General features: G+C 40.4%; 1 long non-coding RNA gene across 1 annotated transcript in view; it reads right to left on the reverse strand.

The window, feature by feature from the left end:
* Positions 1–1,743: 1,743 nt before the first annotated feature.
* The window catches only part of LOC113879786, a 78,899-nt gene continuing 67,298 nt past the window's right edge, over positions 1,744–13,344 (reverse strand). The window contains exons 2-4 of the long non-coding RNA XR_003507456.1: positions 6,728–6,775; positions 5,243–5,391; positions 1,744–2,229 (exon numbers count right to left, since the gene is read on the reverse strand). This is a non-coding gene — a long non-coding RNA (uncharacterized LOC113879786). The remainder of the gene's footprint in view (positions 2,230–5,242; positions 5,392–6,727; positions 6,776–13,344) is intronic.

Below are 13,344 nucleotides of genomic sequence, written 5' to 3' on the forward strand. Positions count from 1 at the left end.
GTGATATCTCTGCTTTTTAATACACTGTCTAGGTTTGGCATAGCTTTTCTTCCAAGGAGCAAGTGTCTTTTAATTTTGTGGCTGCAGTCACCATCCACAGTGATTTTGGAGGCCAGGAAAACAAAATCTGTCACTTTTCCCACTTTTTATTTGTAAATTATACATGTGTGAGGGCTTCCCTGGTGACTCAGATGATAAAGAATCTGCCTGCAATCCAGGAGATCCAGGTTCAATGTCTGGGTTGGGAAGATCCCTTGGAGAAGGGAATGGCAACCCACTCCTGGAGAATTCCATTGACAGAGGAGCCTGGCAGGCTACTGTCCACGGGGTCACAAAGAGTATTATAAAACCTACCTAAATATGCAGATTTTAAAAGGATGAACAAAAACTAAGTAGAAAAAGAATTTTATCCAGCAAAAGATCATCTTGCATAGTTGTGCATACTCACAGATGCACCAGCCATGCTCCAGAGAGCTCTATTCTCAAGAAAGTTCAAGATACATTTCCTCTGCTGCTCCTTGCAGTCACTATTCAAACTTATATCACACTGAACTTTCTGATCTGGTCATCACTCCAACTTACCTGTGGTGTGAGATTACAGAGGCCTTCAGAGAAATTGATGAGTTCTGTGCATGCAGGCTTTTAACAGAATAAAACGAAGCAAAATGTGTGGTTGTTTCTGTTTCACACATAGGGGAACCTAAACAAAGCATGGCTAAAAGAGAGAGAGAGTTCTCATGATCTGTAAGAGCAGAGTCCCTTGGACTGCAAGGAGATCCAACCAGTCCATCCTAAAGGAAATGAGTCCTGAATATTCATTGGAAGGACTGATGCTGAAGCAGAAACTCCAATACTTTGGCCACCTGATGCAAACGGTTGACTCATTGGAAAAGATCTTGATGCTGGGAAAGATTGAAGGCAACAGGAGAAGACGGTGGCAGACGATGAGGAGGCTGGACGGCATCAATGAACATACATCTGAGCAAACTTGGGGGGATAGTGAAGGACAGAGAGGTCTGGAGTGCTATAGTCCATGGGGTCACAGGGTCAGACAAGTCTTGGCAACTGAACAATAAGATCAGTATTAGAAAGAATGCAAGAAATCAGGAGAGGGACATAAAACATGGCTGCCTGGCCCTGAGTAAGCAAGGCAGGTTCCACTGGCGTGTGTGTTCACTAAAACCTTTGTACACATGCCAAAATTCAGGCTGCCCATAATGTTCATGGATTGTGTCATCTAATGCTATCAACAAATTGTTTAGCTAACTTAGTGTAAGGATTTTATCACAACTGTATATTTCCTACTTATATATCAGAAATAAAAACCCGATATTCAACCCCTACAATCTTTTGAACAGAGAAATTGGATTTTTAAATACGTGTTTGTAAATAACTGGGATTATCATTACCTTGTAAATTCAATGTGGGGGGAGCAGCCTGCTGGGTTCATTTTTGATTAGTTTTGGCAACTGGTTAGAATTTCCCTATTTTTCCCCCTCCCAGAAAAGAACTATGAACAAAGATCTGCAAGCTTCCCAATCTATCATTCCAGTTCAGAAAATGTCATTTTTCTCCTTGACCAAAATGCCTCCCAGCTGTCTACTCCTGCCCTCAGCCCAAACAAATCTCAAATAGTTTTGCTCAGTGATAGGAAGACATCCTTTGTCTGACACTCCAGAATTGGTGTTAGGCTAAATGCTCAGGATAGCATGAAATAGCCAGTGAAAAATGAAAATATCCCAGTGACAACACAAGAGAATATTCTATTATCTGAGGTACCAATTGCAAAAGGATAAAATACCAGACACAAAGAATATGTGCTTTGTTGGGCCGTATGTCTTTGTAATTGCCCTCGATGGTATAATCATGAAGGCAGGATTTCATCTCCCCCTAAATACTGTGCATACAATAATGGCTTTCAAAATTTCACAGCACGTGCCTATGATGGTCAAAGACCAGGAAGTTACTATTGATCATTCAAGAGAGCTGGAGTTTTGTAAGAGTGACTTGAAGGATTTTGAGTCTGAACATGACTCAGATGAAGCCACAAAACCAACTGTGGTTTTCCTCTGTCTTCAAGATCACCACTGTCCCACAAGGCTGTGACACTGGATCAGCATATTTGTGGATGCTTCTGTTCTTCCAGGTCTCATGAAGTTAATAAATGCATTTGTTTCTCTCTCTTCAGAGCTATGGGTTCCCCTGGTAGTTCAGTGGTGAAGAGTCTGCCTGCAATGCAGAGACACCGGCTCAATCCCTGAATTGGGATGATCCCCTAGAGAAGGAAATGGCTACCCATTTCTGTATTCTTGCCTTGGAAATCCCATGGACAGAGGAGCCTGGTGGGCTAGAGTCCATGAGGTGGCCAAAAATCACACACAGCTTAGAGACTAAACAGTACCAACAACCTCAGAGACACACACCTTAAAAACAGATGGCTAACAAACACATGAAAAGATGCTCAACATCACTCATTATCAGAGAAATGCAAATCAAAACCACTATGAGGTACCATTTCACACCAGTCAGAATGGCTGCGATCCAAAAGTCTACAAGCAATAAATGCTGGAGAGGGTGTGGAGAAAAGGGAACCCTCTTACACTGTTGGTGGGAATGCAAACTAGTACAGCCACTATGGAGAACAGTGTGGAGATTCCTTAAAAAACTGGAAATAGAACTGCCTTATGATCCAGCAATCCCACTGCTGGGCATACACACTGAGGAAACCAGAACTGAAAGAGACATGTGTACCCCAATGTTCATTGCAGCACTGTTTATAATAGCCAGGACATGGAAGCAACCTAGATGTCCATCAGCAGATGAATGGATAAGACAGCTGCGGTACATATGCACAATGGAGTATTACTCAGCCATTAAAAAGAATACATTTGAATCAGTTCTAATGAGGTGGATGAAACTGGAGCCTATTATACAGAGTGAAGTAAGCCAGAAAAAAAAACACCAATACAGTATCAGATCAGATCAGTCGCTCAGTCGTGTCCGACTCTTTGCAACCCCATGAATTGCAGCACGCCAGGCCTCCCTGTCCATCACCAACTCCTGGAGTTCACTCAGACTCACGTCCATCGAGTCAGTGCGCATATATATGGAATTTAGAAAGATGGTAACAATAACCCTGTATACGAGACAGCAAAAGAGACACTGATGCATAGAACAGTCTTTTGGACTCTGTGGGAGAGGGAGAGGGTGGGATGATTTGGGAGAATGGCATTGAAATATGTATAATACCATATATGAAACGAGTTGCCAGTCCAGGTTTGATGCACGATACTGGATGCTTGGGGCTGGTGCACTGGGAAGAGGGTATGGGGAGGGAGGATGGAGGAGGGTTCAGAATGGGGAACACATGTATACCTGTGGCAGATTCATTTTGATATATGGCAAAACCAATACAATATTGTAAAGTTAAATAAAATAAAATTTTAAAAAAATCTTATAAAAAAAATCAGGTGGAAAAAACCCAATCAATGTGAGCAAATTAAGCCATTCCAGAACTATCTTTCACCTAAGAACCAAAAGAAATCCATAAGATAAAGAGTTGTGTCACCAAGTAAGCTTAGAATTTAGCCAGGATGACCAATTATAAACTTGAAACACTGAAAATCAGAGTAACTGAAATGTGTATATTATCGACAGATTTCCGTATGAAAGTACAGAATAACCTAATAACATATGTATGTTACATTATCATTGTCGAATTGTGTGATATATTAGCCTTGTAAAGGCTCAACAAAAACTTATACTTTTATATTTGCATAGCATATTATCATTGTAAAGTGGATAAAAATAGAAAACTGTAAGGAAGATAATAAATCATCCTTCATTCTAGTACTTGGTGATAACTTCCATTGATGACTTTTATTGTACAGACTATAAAACTTAGTTTCCTAGATTTTACATTCACAATCACAATATAGGCCCTTAGCCGCTGCTGCTGCTAAGTCGTGTCAGTCGTGTCTGACTCTGTTGTGACCCTATAGACGGCAGCCCACCAGGCTCCCCCGTCCCTGGGATTCTCCAGGCAAGAACACTGGAGTGGGTTGCCATTTCCTTCTCCAATGCATGAAAGTGAAAAGTGAAAGTGAAGTCGCTCAGTTGTGTCCGACTCTTCAGGACCCCATGGACTGCAGCCTACCAGGCTCCTCCGTCCATGGGATTTTCCAAGCAAGAGTACTGGAGTGTGGTGCCATTGCCTTCTCCCAGGCCCTTAAACATACTTTAATTGCTGCATAAAACAGTATTACATTGGTATTACATAATTTATTTACTCAACCTTTTCTATTCTAATATACTTATTCATTAATTGATTTAATATTCTATAAGGAAAATTTTAAAAAATAACATGTTTATATATTAGATTATTCATTAGGATAGATACCTAAGGATGTTATTACTTGGCCAAAAGCTATGGAGATTTTTAAGTCTCTTGATTATTAATACTAAATTGTTTTCAACAATAAAGTAATTTTAGTTATAATAATGATTATTTCAGGGGGAGAAATTGTATGTAAAATATAAAAATATTTGACTCAGTACCCCTAGTCTTTAGAGTTTTGACTGATGAAGACAGGGAAAATGGGAGGATAAAAGTAGTCAGGAGGGAAGCTGGAAGTATTTTAATTTCTTAAGCATTTATATGTGTCAGCTTTCCCTACAGTGAATGGTTCTGTTCCTCAGATTCATATTTGCCTACCCATTAAAATAACCAATCAAGTAGCGTAGTCAAAATGATTTGTCCTCTTGTTACCTCATCACTCATAAATAAATCATCCAATAAGTATTTTCATTTTTTAGTGAAAATATTTTAGGCCAATTCCAGTCAATAAATCAGTGGTTCTTCACTTTTTTATGATTGAGAATATGGAAATATATGAAAGCTATTGATTCTTCTAGAAAATGTACACACACACACACACACACACACAGAATTTTGCATCCATTGGCAGGGCTCCACAGATCTCATGATCTTTCTGCAGTCCCCTCTATGTAGTCTTTTGATTAAAAAGCCTAAGACAATAGCTCTTTGAAACATTTGAAAGAGAATAAAGAGACATTATTTTAATGCCATAACCAAATGTCTTATTCTTTAACATTCACAGAATCATCAAATTCTATTACTGGAAAAAATTATAATGATATTTGGTTAAGTAATCTACACATTTAGGGGGACACAAGTTCCCTTTAGAACATAATGAAAGCAATTGGAAAAAAAAAAAGGCACCTTTTTCCCCAGGGAGAAGTATTCACAGTCACAGTCAGCCACAGCGATGACATAGCACTGCTGGGTTCAAGTCGTGGGTTCAAACTTCTGAATTCTCCCCTTAGTGTCCAAAGAGTCACATTGACAGTCATTGAGTTCCACTCCACCATCTGCTCAGTTGTACAGATGAAAAAAACAGGCTAGAGTAGGTAAGAGATTTGTTCCCACTCACAAAAGGAGTGGATAGCAATGCTGGCACTCGTCTACATTTTATGATCTCTCAATTGATACAATTTTGGACCCATTTTACAGATCGGAAAATTGAAATTCAAAGAAGGAAAATTACTTACCATCATCCTATTTCACATGACAAACAGCAGAAAAGAAAGTGACTACATTTTCAGGCTGTTGAGTTATACCTGAGCTTATGGCCCTTTTCTTCCAAGAAGAAAATAAATTTGTTTTCAAGAGAATTACATCTTAGGAATAGGTCAGTTAACTGAAGGTGGTCAAGTTAGTTATTTTGCTCAAATAAAGCATTTTCACTGAAATACTTTGTAATGAACTATAGAAACTCCATGTTTAAAAGCTGCACAGGTGTATTTGCATACCTGGGTAACTACCAGTGCAGGTGTTAGCTTCTCCCTGTGCTTATCCAATTTGCATCAGCAAATATGAACTGACTTCTCACCGAGAGCTTGCCCTTTTGCCCTTTCAAGGCTGACCCTTCCAGTTCTGAAGTTGACAGTAATTATCTGGTTTAACTTTTGAATATGGAATGTCTACAACCAAAGTTCTTCAAATAAATTAAATACTTCTTCCCTCAGGCCCACTAATTTACACCACGTATGGAAAGAAGATATAAAAATGCCCTGGTTTTGATAAGGTCTTTTATAGAGCCTAGTTTCCAATTTGGGAGCACAGAAGTGAGATGCCACAAATTGTCAGGAAGCCCACCTTCTTGAAACCAACATATCAATAAATATGTAGACAACCAGGTCCACTGGGCATCACTGCCCATCACCCACTAGTCGTTTAATCATATCACCACTCTCAGAATCATCAGAGGCAATTTAATCAAATGGTGCCTAGCCACTGGGTAATTGTTTTCTAGGCCTGTTAGAAAAATAAAGGTTGGCATTTATTAAATGCATATCCTCTTGCCTGTTGATTGCTCTGCTAATTTCTTGTTTGTAATCCTTTGTTCTAGCTTTCAAGAGAAGGCTGAATTCCAGCCTAGTGAATCAGTACCCAGAGGGACAAATTAAAATAGAGAGCTATGTCGGGGGCCTCCAGGGTTGAGACCCCAGAAAACTCAGGTCATAAAGCAGAGGGGTCATCCACAAGTGAGCCAGAATTCGTTTTCCTTTGCACATTTTCTGCTTTTCTGCTGGATACATTTAAGAGGTCTATTTGCTTTATATGGCCATTTTCTGTCACTCATACAATGAAAATCAGGACAGTCCACACACAGAAGATAACTTTTGTGTCCATTTCAAAACTGACCTGAAACAGTGGAGATGTACTTCTCAGGACTGCACCCGTAGTCAGCTGCTAGAGGAAAAAAATAAAGAAAGTGTTGGTTTTTAAAATATTTATTTATTTATTTGCACTGGGCCTTAATTGCAGCATGGGGATCAGTTCACTGGCCAGGGACCCAGCCTACACCCCACGTATTGTGAATGCAGAGTCTGAGTGACTGGACCTCCGGGGAAGTCCCAAGAACAGGTTTGCATGTATGCCAAGTCTCTTCAGTCGTGTCTGACTCTTTGCGACCCCATGGACTGTAGCCCACCAGGCTCCTCTGTCCATGGCATTATTCAGGCAAGAGTACTGGTGTGGGCTGCCATTCCCTCCTCTAGGATCTTCCATACCCAGGGATCCAAGCTGCATCGCGGTGAGTTCTTAACCACTAGTGTCACCTGGGAAGCCCCAAGAAAAGGTTTAAACACAAGGATTTTGATTCAGTTTAAAAATCATTTCATCTTATTATGGCTTAACTAAAATGGCCACAAGTATTTTTCAGCAGCTACATGCTTCTTTCTACAGAGATCATTGACATACACCATCCAATCCTACCATTGTTAATTAAGTGGGCAGATCATCAGACCACTGATTACAAGAAACACCACTGTAGCTATCATATGTTGTTTGACCAAATGGTGTGGTCTTTGGTAAAATTTTTGTTTAGAAGGGAGAGAAAGGAAAGAATCTTTTTCCACACGGATGGTCTCACCAGTGTATCAGACTTCTAGTTATCTGAACTCAGAGAGACATGGGATGGGCAAAATTAGATGGTCAGATCATGGAAGGGTTGAGTTCCTACTAAGTGATGATCCTGAATGAATTTTTTCCTCACTGAGCTTAAGCTCAAAGACCCTGATGCTGGGAAAGATTGAGGGCAGGAGGAGAAGGGGAAGACAGAGGATGAAATGGTTGGATGGCATCACCGACTCAATGGACATGAGTCTGAGAAAACTCCGGGAGTTGGTGATGGACAGGGAGGTCTGGTGTGCTGCAGTCCATGGGGTCTCAAAGAGTCAGACACGACTGAGTGACTGAACTGACTGAACTGAGCTTAAGCTAACTCATTTGCAAAATGGAAACAGTGATATTTCCCTCATGATCCATTTCAAGGTTTCAGTGAGGAAACACATGGAGCATTTAGGGTAGTGTTCTACACGTAGTAGAGGCTCAGTGAATGATAACTATTATCAGTAATAGAATGTGAATGTGAATGATATTATGAGATTTTTTCCATTTGTATGTAAACTTATGACATCTATAGCTGGAGCTTGGCAGAAGTGAGACAGCGGACTTAAGTTCCGAGAGAGAATCTAAGGTCTTCTAGATGATCTGAGAGCTGCCAGGGCTCTGTATCCCCACCAACCTCCACCTGGTACTGCAAGTGAGCAGGCTGGTATAGAACCCCAGGAAATCTCTATGATTAAGTTCAAATAAAGCAGTCCTGGGAACCTTTTTACTTCAAGCTAGTTCTAACATGAACCTTTGGTGAGGGACAATTCCAGTTTTCATAGTGGAATTTCATGGCTGACAGAACTAATTTGGAACATCGAGCAGAAGATTTCATTGAATTTCTCTGTGGTGAAAAGAAATCTCATCATTTAGTTAGGTAATTTATTTAGTTTCTGGAAAAAAAAAAACAAACCAGTGATTTCTTTTTCAATTAAAAAAATGAAATACAAGTTTTAGACAGAAAATTTTCCAAGTAGCAGAATAATAGCAGAGGTAATTCAAGCCAGAGTTCAAGCACAATGATTTATTTGAGCTGAGGAACTTTCCATATAATCATGCTTAATATACATTTTCTAGTTGTTGAGATACTACTATATGAACATGTATGTATTTCCAAATTCAAATAAAAGAACTATAAAATATGATTCAAGTCATATGCTTATTCTCCTTTCTTTAAAGAAGGACATGCAGAAAATAAATTGGGGTATGGATTCATAAAAGACTGTATAAATGTATTTTAAAAAATTAATAGCCAGGTGACACCTGAAATGAGGTCTTTGTAATACCCCTCAAAAGATCTGGTCTCACCAGCCCTGAGGCTAGAAATGTTGGACAATCCAGCTGGTTGTAGTAAGATTTCAGAGCTGGTAGACACAATTACCTGGATTTCTGCACCCAGCTGGTGAGTTTGCTGGTCTAGGCACTGTGGCCTATAATGTACATGATGCATATGGAAGAGAGAATAGAAATGATGATCTAATTCAACAACAAACAGTGAAAACTTGGCCTGCTCCATCACCCACTTTTAATGTATTAATTCACTGTGTAAAGCTTGTCAAAAAGTCGAGTCTGATCCCAGTTCAGAGCTATAGAGACCACTTCTATGCTGATGAGTGTTTGTACACCATCGTGCTTATTGTCATCAATATCATCATCATTCTTATCACCTGTCCACTGTGTAGCAGGAACTGCGCTGACTTTTACATACATTATATCATCTGAGTCTCCAAGTAACGTTGGGAATTTCGTATACCATTACAGCCACGAAGACAGTGACATTCAGAAAGAGCCTTTTTGTACTTGACAGTCTGGATATAAGATAGAAATACCATTGTCTGTTTCATGAAAATTTACTTTGCTTCATTTTGCCACTTCTTTCATCAACATGCCTTCCACATATCAGCACAGCATGGCAGGTAGATAAAGGACTTATCTATAATCTACTGACCTGGGTTTCATTCCCAGCTCTTATTCCTACCTACTGAGCAATTGGCTTTGGGCATGTAGCTGCTAGCCTGACTGTGCTGTTTTCCATTTAAAGATGGGGAAACTAGCACCTACTTTATAATAAACAGAGCTGCTGCTGCTGCTAAGTCGCGTTAGTTGTGTCTGACTCTGTGTGACCCCATAGACGGCAGCCCACCAGGCTCCCCCGTCCCTGGGATTCTCCAGGCAAGAACACTGGAGTGGGTTGCCATTTCCTTCTCCAATGGATGAAAGTGAAAGTGAAGTCGCTCAGTCGTGTCGGACTCTTAGCGACCCCATGGACTGCAGCCTACCAGGCTCCTCCATCCATGGGATTTTCCAGGCAAGAATACTGGAGTTGGGTGCTGTTGCTTTCTCTGAATAAACAGAGCAGGCATCAGTAAAACAGCTTTGATATTGCTTGACTTTCTTGTGGTAGAAGGGCTAGGTATTATGCACGCTCAGTTGTGTCCGACTCTTTTCGACCCTTTGGCCTGTAGTCAGCCAGATGCCTCTGTCCATGGGATTTTTCAGGCAAGAATATTGGAGGGATTTTTTTCTGACGCAGGAATCGAACCCACGTCTCATGTCTCCAGATTTGCAGGCAGATTCTTTACCCACTGAGCCATCGGGGATGCTGGGGGAACCACAGTCATCTCCAAAAATGAAGAGACGTGATTGTTCACTACCTTAAGAACTTTTACAAAATACAGCTAATTTTTATTCATTTGCTTAAAAACAATAGACAAGTGGCCTATGGTAACTTTGAAAAAAGCTTGTCGAGAAACCAATCAACCCTGTGCCATTTTGATGCCGAAGTTCAAAGGAGGCCAGAAGTCACTGCTCTGCTTCATCCTCTGGGTTAGAGTGGCAGTTCAGCCTCGCAGTGCCTCACACAGTCCCTGGGGCCTCTTTACAACACCCTGGGTCTGTTCCTGCTACTTTCCTAAGAATTTTAACATTTCTGACAAATGGGGATGGATATCAAAATTTGCCTCCCCAGAGGGAAGTTCAGTTGTCAGTCTTCTGCCTTTTAAATTACAAAAAAAAAATGCATATTTTTATTTTTTGAAAATATGTTTTTGCCAATTTGCACTTGGAAAGACATAAATATATAAAAAGGGAATTTCCTTTTCTCTGAATAATTAGGAGAAAAATGTAGCTTTTGGTCAGGTCACATCTGCTTTAGTTTTTTCGGTTATGTATTTAAAGGGAAAGTAAATCAAAGGAACCAGTCCTTTTTGTACACTCACAAAATGCTGGACTCCTAAAGTTTATGTATTTATACACTGTAAACGGATCCTGGATAAACTGACCTTGTATAAAAGGTATTATTTTCATTTCCGTGTGATAACAACAATTTTATTTGTATGTATTCATATTGCGTTTATAATCATTTTGTTTGCAAATAAATGTATTTGCATTTGTTTGTAATTCAGACATGTACTGAGAAAGTATCTGATACGGCTGAGACCTTATATTTAAGATGAGGGAACTCAAAGAGGTTAAATGTCTTGCCTTGTTAGAGGATAAATGCCCAGGGTGGCACAGTCATAAATACTACAGCCAGTGATTTGGGGTCCAAGCCTCACCTTCCTTCCCCCTGTGCAATACTTCCTTTTCAATCTGGCTTGTTCAAATTTCTTTCTCCTTAATTCAGAAAACATATTAAGTGATAAATACATTTGATTGACTTAATATAGATGCTGCTTGAAATCTTACAAGCAGGATTTCTGTTGGTCACTTGACTCGCTGGGACACTTGAGCAGGGCAGACTGGATCCAGTGTGGGTTAAGGAGGGTCACTGTAGAACCTGATACTTCAGTACTGGGATGGAGCTTTGAGGACTGAGAGGTCCAATGTTTGCCATCTTTGGTTATTTCTGACTTAAAAGCTCTTTCTGACTGTTGCTGTTCAGTCATTAAGTCATTTGCAACCCTTTGTGACCCCATGGACTGTAGCCCACCAGGCTCCTCTGTCCATGGGACTTCCCAGGCCAGAATTCTGGAGTGGGTTGCCATTTCCTTCTCCAGGGGATCTTCACGACCCGGGGATTGAACCAGTGTCTCTTGCATTGCAGACAGAATCTTTACTATCTGAGCCACCTGGGAAGCCCTTTGACTTTGAACATAACTAAATAGTATTTAATCTTATTATCTTGTATTATAGAAAATGTTATCAAGCATTTCTTTGCCAAGCTAGCATCTGATAGTAACTCCCTGTTTGTCTCTGGGGCAGATTGAAAGAGTGGTCCAATTCCCTCCCCTCCCTTTGTCCATTCATTTCCCCAAGTAAGTGTGCAGTCGCTTCCACAGAAGCAGAGTGTGCTTCTCCACCCCTGACTTTGAACTTGGCCAAATTACTTCTTTGTAAGTTATTTGGCTCAGCACAAGCAGGGGATTGCACTGTGTTCATGCCCCTGGCCTTACTGCTTGCGTTTCTGCCACACACATAACAGCTTACTCCAGACAGTTCCTCTTAAGCTCCAGAAGGTCTATGTGTGGAGCTCAGCTGAGCCCAAGCCATAGAAAGGTGAGAAGCCAAGTCCAGCCGGATCCACTGCTTGAAGCAGAGCGGCCCAACTGACCCCCAGGTAACCCTCAGCAGAATGACAGACACGCAAGAAAATAAATACTTACCGCGTCCTCCACGATCTTGTGGTTGTCGTTCCATAGTAATTGATGATCGATATAGCCTCTGATTATATTTTGATGATAAAGTACAATAGTACAACTGTAAAATGGATAGCCATCACTGATCTAATGTTTATAAATCTCAGGGTTTTACAAATGAACAATTTCCAGAATATCTGTGTGTTACTGTTCTCTTACAGAAATTAGATTCCCATTTAAAATAAGATTTAGAAAATATGACTCTTGGTTGAAGATTTGGACCTAGAAGAAAAGAATTACTTTTTACAACATTATTATGTGTTTCATCCAAGTATTGAAAAAAAAAATCTCTCATTTGTTCATTAATATATTCCACAAAGTGTACCATTGTGGGGCAGGTAGTAGCTTTATCCAGATGAACTGCCCACATGCCAAAAAAGCTTCCAGCTTAAAAGAGAGACAGAGATTCAAATGGACAATTGGTCTATAACCTGAGAAAAGGCTAAAATGGGCACATGAATTGGATAAAATTTGAAGAAAGCTTTTAAATAACAATAGCTGAAATGGACTGCGTACGTATTGCAAGCCCAGTACTGATCTGGTCCTTTATATCAATTGTCTTGTTTAATCTTCCAAACTCTCCGAAATAAAGTGGAAATAACTAGTACTACTTCCATTTTACAGACAAAGAAGTGAAGGTCCACGAAGGCCAAGCAACTTGTCCCGGGTCAGATGACCTGTATGGTAGTGGCTGGTTGGAACTTGCACAGCCTGACTCCAGAGCCCAGGTTCATCACTGGTAAAGCACAGGCTGGAGATCAGGTTACACCTAAGCCGATTCTTAAATGATAAATGAAAGGGCTGCAGCAAATAGCCACATTGTTTGGGGTGGTTTCTGGTAGACACAGCAGGCTGGCCAGACTCAACATCCTAGGACCTGAGGAGACTCTTGATTCAGCCTGATGTTCATATCTACAGGGGCCCAAAGTTCTTTCTTTTGAGAATCATGCTAAATAGTTAACCAACAATCTTTTCTCTCCTTCCTATTCACAGAGAATTCTGACTCACATAGTTTCCATCTCACTTTATCCTACAAACTGCCAACGTCCACAGGAATGTCACAGTCCGTATCTTGACGTGTAGCTCTTGACTTCAACTCCAGTTTACCCTCACCTCTATTTTATAGTTTGATGACCTCAACTTTGACTTATCACTATCAGGAACTGTGCTACCCATTAAAATGTAACTATCCCATTCTCTGACCACAAACTCTGTAATTACAGCTCTCTA

The sequence above is a fragment of the Bos indicus x Bos taurus genome, chromosome 21, assembly GCF_003369695.1.
Source record: "Bos indicus x Bos taurus breed Angus x Brahman F1 hybrid chromosome 21, Bos_hybrid_MaternalHap_v2.0, whole genome shotgun sequence".
NCBI lineage: Eukaryota > Metazoa > Chordata > Mammalia > Artiodactyla > Bovidae > Bos > Bos indicus x Bos taurus.